General features: G+C 34.4%; 1 long non-coding RNA gene across 1 annotated transcript; it reads right to left on the bottom strand.

Annotated features, from left to right (window-relative positions):
- Window positions 1-5,731, bottom strand: LOC132237501 (uncharacterized). The gene is made up of 6 exons (XR_009453536.1): window positions 5,709-5,731; window positions 4,878-4,898; window positions 4,153-4,173; window positions 3,249-3,269; window positions 2,523-2,543; window positions 1-379 (listed from the first exon to the last, which is right to left on the bottom strand). It is a non-coding gene; the product is annotated as an uncharacterized LOC132237501 (long non-coding RNA).
- Between the last annotated feature and the right edge of the window lie 2,933 nt (window positions 5,732-8,664).

The raw sequence follows: 8,664 nt of genomic DNA, 5'->3' as shown, positions 1-8,664 counted from the left end.
CCAGAAAAAAATATAGATTGTAAACCATATACAGATAAGTCTCATCTCCTTGGTCTTACAAACTTCACAATGAAACTCTGTCAAGATTCTGGGTGATAGAAGATGAATTTTATAGAGAAGTAACATAAAATGGAAAAAGTATGAATGGGAAAGAATGGAAGGTAGGAAAACAGAAATGGAGAGGAGTTCATAAACAAAACCACTGGTAGAGAAAAGTAGACGTCCAGGAGAGAGAAAGCCAACAAATGGCATGTAGATAAAAAACCAACAAACAAGGAAAAAATAGAGAATATTAAAAGACACCACGGAAGTGGTTATTTAAATGTCTTTGGAGTAAAAGATTGGCAGAGAAATTTACCAATTCTTTTGCAGATATCATCTGAAAAATAAAATGGAAAAAAATCCATATAAATATTATGAAACAGGAACACAAGGAAAATTTAAACTAGTGAAAAGTTCACATGTAATGGTAAATGTACCAGGATGTATACACACACACACACACACACACACACACACACACACACACACCAAAGTAAATGAAAGCTACCTTTTGCCCTGAGAATATTGTTCAAAAATTAAAAGGAATGAATCTACTAAATTGAGAAAAATTGCAGGAATATAAGTTCCAGTAGTTACTTTATAAAAACATTTTGATCTCTTTTGACATTACTGAGGCTTTTATTACTCATTTTCTTAGATTTAATGCAATTTTGTTTTTTGCTAAATATATAACATCAATTCTCATTGTGGCAGCTATATTGCATAATGTAATCACAAATGTGAATTAGCAAATACTGAATCATGGCTTCCAGAAAAAAAGAACACAGGATTTGGTTTTTGGTGCCTCTACTCACATTTTTGTCAAGCAATAAATATAAAACATTGTTTATTGTGAATTTCTATTTTAGCACATACCAAAAGGAGGCTCACCTTATCTTAATCTCTTCTCCAAAAAAAATGCAAACACCGACCAATACACAAGCGATTTACTTAAAAAAAGATGAAGGGGCAAAGAGAAAAGGCAGCCATTTGTCTAAACCTGTGCCTATAGCAGTAGTTATACGAACATTCCTACATGCATTAAAGAGATATTTTTTTAAATGCCATTCCCTCTGAAAACAAAAATAGAACCGGAAACATGTTATTAGAAAAAGAGGACATTAAACAATTTTTGTTGTTGTTAATCCTCATCCCAGCATATTTTTGGAGACAGTGAAAGAGAGGTGGGGAATGGAGGAGAGAGAGAGAGAAATATTGATGTGAGAGAGACACATCAACTGGTTGCCTCTGGCAGGCACCTTGGCCAGGGCCAGGGATTGAACCTGCAACCCAGGTACATGCCCTTGACTAGGAATCAAACCTGCTGTCCTCAATGTGCGGCCAACATGCTAACCACTGAGAAACACCAGCCAGGACCAGGACATTATACTTTTAATGATTATATTGGTATTTTATTAAAATATCTTTTGGAAACATTGAAGGATAATACCTTTTTGTGTCACTCACATTAAAAATACAGAATTGAGCCAAGTCAGAGTGACTCAGTTGGTTGAACTATATACTATGTACTGCAAGGTTGCTGGTTTGATTCCTGGTCAGGGTACATGCCTGGGTTGCTGGTTAAATCCCCTGTTGGGGCATGAAAGGAGGGCAAATGATCCATGTTTCTCTCTCACACAGATGCATCTTTCTCTCCTTTCTTCTCTCTAAGCATGTACTCAGGGGAAGATTTTTTTTAAAAAAATTCAAAATAGATATATTATCACTAACATTTTCTTAAGATATAAACACTTTCTACAAAAATTTACAATGAATTGCGGTTTGACAAGTTGATTATTGTGTCAATAAAATGTTTTAAATGAAGTCAAAATACTATTGTTAAAAATAAAATTTCAGGAAAAATCACATGAAATATTTTTATACCTGGTAACACTTAAGTAATATATTCAGGGGCAAATGCCCCTCAAATTTACAGTTGACCAATGAATGATATCAGAGGTTAAAGAGACTTTTGAATGGGGAGAGAAATGTGGGAGAAGTCCATAAGCAAAGTTTTGAATGACAATAGTAGACATTTAGAAGAAGTGTGAATCTTCCATCCTCCCTCAAAGTTTGCATTAAATGGTCCCTTGAACTTGGGAAAAAAAAAGGCAGAGGTCCTAATTTAATGGATATTTTACAGACAGTATAATAGAGTGGAAATCATGTGCCCGTTAGCCTTTTTCCTTCACCTCACAAGATTTATAGTGGAAAATATGGCAAGTCTCTGGAAAGCAGAAGAAATCAAAGTTCATAGGGAAAGACAGATATGAGATGGAAAAAGAAGAAATGGGAAGATAGGAAGTTATGAAAACTAAATAGAGGGAAATTCGAATGTGATAATTATATCAACAAAATAATTGAGGAAGGAGCAATAGACTTAACAAAAATAAAAAAGGTGAGCCAATGAATGCCATATAGGAAAAAAGGCATCAAGTAAACAGTTTGTTAGGGTATGGGAATTAAATTAATTAATTTACCAAATTGTTCCTGAAGATTGTCTGAAAAATAACAGAAAAAGAAATTGTAAATATTGTGGGGAAAAATTGTGAATAAAAATCAATTTATTGTAAAGTACTCATGCAAAATTAAACTTTGGCAAATGCAGATGAACACACAACACACACACATAGAAACAGTGGCTGAAAGCTTTCATTTGCTCAGAAACTATGGTTTCAAATTTTAAGCGAGAAAACATCTGCATATAGTGAATTAAGAAGAAAATAAGATTGAGGAATAAAGTTCTGTTAGTTACCTTATAAAAATATTCCTATATTTTTGACATTTTTATAACTTTTTTTTGGTTTGTTAGTTTTACCAAGATCTTTGGTACTATATATAATATAGGATGAGGCAAAAGTAAATTTACAGTTTTTCATTAAATAAAACAATAATTAATAAATAAATAATAATACAAGAATAAATTCTGTTTTGTGTATTCACAACTTTAACCTACCTTTGACTCTGCTTGTACTCATGTCTTATGTTTGCAATAGCCATGATGCATATTATAGTTGAAAAAAATATTAATTTGTATAATACTGAACCAGTTTTTCTAGAGAAAATCTGGCTTAGGTTAGTAGACATCTAGGAGAAGTGAAAAGCAATGAATAGCATATCAATACAAAGTCAAGAAATGTTAGAGACATTAAGAAAACAGTAATTTTAAATTGTTTGATAGGAAAGGGATGTCAGGACCAATTTACCAAAGTTCTTCTGAAGTTTCTCTGAAAAATGAAATGGAAAGAAATTGTAAATATTGTGGGAAGCAAATGTGAATACAATTCAAATTTATTGTAAAAACACTCATAAAAAATTAAGCTTGTCACCTTGCAGATAAATACACAACACACACAAAGGAACAGTGGCTGAAAGCTCTCATTTGCTCAGAGAATATTGTTCCACAATTTAAAGGGAGAAAGGACTGAATATAGTTAATTAAGAAAAAGCATTTTGGAATAGAATTTTGCTAGTTATCTTATAAAAATACTCTTAATTTTTTAATAATTTTTTTGGTTTGTTAGCTTTAACAAGTCTTTGCTACTCAATATATATTTAAAGTGGAGTAAAAGTAAATCTACAGCTGTTTATTAAATAATCTAATATAATAATAGAGGGATATGCAAATTAGCCATGACGCCATAACGTCACAACCAGTCTACAAGCTGTGGAGAGCTACAGGAGGGCAGGGCAGCGAGCTGAGCGATGGAGAACCACCAGCGGCAGTGGGCGGGTGGCCAGCTGAGGCAAGCAGCAGCAAGCTACTCGTGCACAGATTTGTGCGCAGGACTACTAATATAGTAATAAATAAATAATAATGCAAGAATATACTCTGAGTTTCATGTACTCACAATTGTAAACTTACATTTGACCCTACCTGTATCCATGTCCTATGTTCGCAATAGTTATGCCATGTATTATAGTTGCAACAATAATTGATTTGGATAATATTGAACCCTTAATTCAAGAGGAAATCTCTGTTAGGTTAGAAGACATGATGGACAAGTGCTAAGCAATGGCATATCAATACATAGCAGGAAATGTTAGAGACATTAAGAAAACAGTAATTTTAAATTTTTTGATAGGAAAGGGATGCCAGGATCAATTTACCAAAGTTCTTCTGAAGTTTGTCTGAAAAATGAAATGGAAAGAAATTGTAAATATTGTGGGAAGCAAATGTGAATACAATTCAAATTTATTGTAAAAACACTCATACAAAATTAAGCTTGTCACATTGCAGATAAACACACAACACACACAAAGGAACAGCGGTTGAAAGCTCTCATTTGCTCAGAGAATATTGTTCCACAATTTAAAGGGAGAAAGGACTGAATATAGTTAATTAAGAAAAAAGCATTTTGGAATAGAATTTTGCTAGTTATCTTATAAAAATACTCTTAATTTTTTCTTTTACTTTTTTATACATTTTTTGGTTTGTTAACTTTAACAAGTGCTTTGCTACTCAATATATATTTAAAGTGGAGCAAAAGTAAATCTGCAGCTGTTCATTAAGTAATATAGTAATAAATAAATAATAATGCAAGAATATACTCTGAATTTCATGTACTCAAAACTGTAAACCTACATTTGACCCTGCCTATTTCCATGTCTTATGTTTGCAATAGTCATGCCATGTATTATAGTTGCAACAAAAATTGATTTGAATAATATTGAACCCCTGATTCAAGAGGAAATCTCTGTTAGGTTAGAAGACATCAGGGACAAGTGTTAAGCAATGAATGGCATATCAACACAAAGGCAGGAAATATTAGAGACATCAGGAAAGCAGTCATTTTAAAGTGTTTGGGAGTAAAGGGATGTCAGAACCAATTTACCAAAGTCCTTCTGAAGTTTGTCTGAAAAATGAAATGGAAAGAAATTGTGAATATTGTGGGAAGCAAATGTGAATACAATTTGTCACATTGCAGATAAACAAACAACACACACAAAGGAACAGTGGCTGAAAGCTCTCAGTTGTTCAGAGAATATTGTTCCACAATTCAAAGGGAGAAAGGACTGAATATAGTGAATTGATTAAAAAAATTAGAATAAAGTTTTTATTTATCTTATAAAAATACTCTTAATTTATTTTGACTTTTACAATTTTGTTTTGTTTTGTTAGCTTTAACAAAATTTTTGCTACTCAATATATAGTACATACAAGGTGGGGCAATAGTAAATCTACAGCTATTCATTAAATAATATAGTAATCTATATTAATAAAAGTATAATATGCTAATTAGACTGGACAGCCAAACGACCTTCTGGACATTCTTCCAGACGACCTTCCAGATGAAGCCGCAAGGGCTGCAAGGGCTGAACCCCTTGCATGATTTTCGTGCATTGGGCCTCTAGTTAAGAAATAATAATGCAAGAATATACTCTGAGTATCGTGTACACACAACTATAAACCTACTTTTCCCTCTTCCCCTTACTCATGTCTTATGTTTGAAATAGCTATGCTGAGTTTTACAGTTACAGCAATAATTGATTTGGGTAATATCAAACCCCTGGTTCAAGAGGAAATCTGTGTTAAGTTAGAAGACATCAGGGTCAAGTGCTAAGCAAGGAATGCCATATCAATAAAAAGGCAAGAAATGTTAGAGACATCAGGAAGACAGTCATTTAAAAGTGTTTGGGATTAAAGGGATATAGAACCAATTTACCAAAGTTCTTCTGGAGTTTGTCTGAAAAATGAAAGGGAGAAAATGTTATTTATGAGAAAGAAACCCAAAGACATTTCTGCAATTTTGAAAAATAAGTACATAAAAGTAACTAAGGATTCAGATAAACACACACACACACACACGTACACACGCACACACATACTTGCAGGCACCCAAACAGTGGCTGAAAGCTCCCTTTTGAGGAAATTAAAAGGTGAAAACGGAATTCGTGAATTGAGAAAATTATAAGAATATTAGTTATGATAATTACCTTATTAAATTTTTGTGATTTTTTTTACCTTACTTAGTCTTTTATTATTAACATTTTAACTCTTTTTTCTTTTTAAATCTTTTTAAATTAAATTTTGGGATGGCATTGGTCTATACAATTTTTTTAAAAAATATATTTCATTTTGATTTTTAACAGAGAGGAAGGGAGAGAGATAGAGAGTTAGAAACATCAATGAGAGAGAAACATTGATCAGCTGCCTCCTGCACATCTCCCACTGGGGATATGCCCGCAACCCAGGTACATGCCCCTGCCCGGAATCGAACCTGGGACCTTTCAGTCCGCAGGCCGACACTCTATCCACTGAGCCAAACCGGCTTTGGCGGTCTATAAAATTATATGTTGCTAATAATGTAATTAATTCAATGATACATCATTTGTGTATCACATTGTGTGCTTATCGTCCAAAGTCAAATCTTGTTCCTTCCCTATTTTTTTGATCACCCTTATCATTTACTATCCACCATTTTCCTTTGGTGACCATCATAATGTTGTCTGTGTCTGTGGGGATGTTTTTGTTTGTTTTATCTTTATTGTTGAAAATATTACAGATTTTCTATTTTATTTCCCCATTGACCACCTCCACCTTGCTCCTGGTCCCCCAAACCCACCAGATTCCCAGGCCCTCAATGCACTATTGTCTCTGTCCATGGGTTATGCATATATGCATTTTATGCATACAATTCTTTGGTTAATCTTTTCCCTTTGGAGATTCCTTAGTCTGTTCTATGCTTTCATGTCTCTCTGAGGTGTTTTTTGTTTGTTTGTTTTTTCTTATTTAATCATTTGTTGCTTTCAGTTTTATATGCTCTGTATGAGTGAAACCATATGGTTCTTGACTTTTTCTATTGGACTTATTTTTATCAGCATGCTATCCTCAAGAGCCATCCATGTTGTCACAAATGGCAGTATTTCATCTCCTCAAGAAGACATATAAATGGCCTCACATATTTGAAAAGATGCTCAACTTCACCCGCTCTTAGGGAAATGCAAATAAAAACTATAATGAGATACCACCTCACACCTGTTAGAATGGCTATTATCAACAAGACTAGTAATAACAAGTGTTGGAGAGGTTGGGGAGAAAAAGGAACCCTCATTCAATGCTGGTGGAAATGTAAACTGACACAGCCACTATGGAAAACAATATGGAACTTCCTTGGAAAATTAATAATACAGTTTTCAAATGAACCTACAAACCCTTTTATGGATACCTACCCTAAAATTTTGAAAATATTTATTTCCAAGCATATATGCACTCCTGTGTTCATTGCAGCATTTTTCATGGTGACCAAAACAAAGAAGCAAGCCATTTGTCTTTCCATACATGATTGGCTAAAGAAGAAGTGTACCTATATACAATGGAATCCTACTCAACCACAAGGAAGATTTTAACTTTAACAAGAGCTCTGTCTGTGGCTAAATATATAGTCAACTAGTGGACTGGTGCACGAATTCATGCACATTGAAAGAACATTAATTAGAAGAAATATTTTAATATCGCTATTCACCCTTTCTCTATAATAGAAGTGTCAACTAAATTCATGACCCACAATGACAGATGGAAACACATGCATGCAATTGGCGCCAGTGAGAGCTTTATAAGTATTGTGCATGTGTGAGTCAACTTAGCCTTTTATATATACATAGAATAAACTTGCTTAATAAGACCTGCTTTCTGATTTAGCTAAAATTTTTCCAGTCTGGTGAAGCACTCCAACTTCTCTTTCAGGTAATTTTCAGCAACACAGCAGTAAATACCAACATGAAGTAGATTATTATTGTAGATCATGCAGGGAGAACAAAGGGTAAAATATTTAACTGTGGTAGTATTTGACTATATTCTTCACAGTGAGAAAACCTGAAGTCATTTTCAAGATCCACCATTTCTCGCTTCTTTTCAGTCGGGTCAAGTTTCTAAGCTTTCTAAATCTCCATTTTCTAGCTAATGAAAAGAAAATAGGATTCCACCGAGTCTCCTATCCATTTACTCCAGGACTTCTGTGAAGATCAAATGAGATGAGGCATGGGAAAATGCTTCAGAGACATTTAGTTAAGTGTGAAATGTGTTCAACTGTGTTCGTGGGCTGAAGAAACTGCAAGGGGGCTAGTTGCTATAGAGAGAAAGCCGGGCATTGCTATGTGACATCATTACCCAGCACCCACAGCGATTGTTTCTAGGCTGGGCTGGGCTGTGGACTGCATTTTATGCCATAAGGTTTCAGCAGTGTTGGCTGCAATTTGGTGGGCTGTCACTCCATGGTGGTGGTGGGGCCTGTGTCTCACTTGGGGGAAGCTGAGTGTTGCTTTGTGGGTACCAGGTCCACAGTGCCCTTTCTGTGTGTATGTCACGGCGGCTCCTCCATTGAGCATCTGCCCCTGGTAGTCAATGTTCATCATAGAGACTGGTTGGAAGGTGGGAAGGACACTTAGCATATAGCCTTTTATATAAATAGATTCTCCTATTATGGAAGCTAGCCATATAAAATTGTCACAAACAATGATTTATAGAATCCAGAATTAATGCTCCTATTGGTTATGCAAGATTAGGTTGAAGTGTTCCTCTCTTCACAATATTTTGTCATTTCACACATAACCTTATTTTAGGTGAGCTTGATTTTAACTCATGCCTGAATAAAGTTTACCATAAAAGCCCTAGCTTGTTTG

Source organism: Myotis daubentonii, chromosome 6 (genome assembly GCF_963259705.1).
Source record: "Myotis daubentonii chromosome 6, mMyoDau2.1, whole genome shotgun sequence".
Taxonomy (NCBI): Eukaryota; Metazoa; Chordata; class Mammalia; order Chiroptera; family Vespertilionidae; genus Myotis; species Myotis daubentonii.
This window is presented reverse-complemented; position numbering and strand designations above follow the sequence as displayed.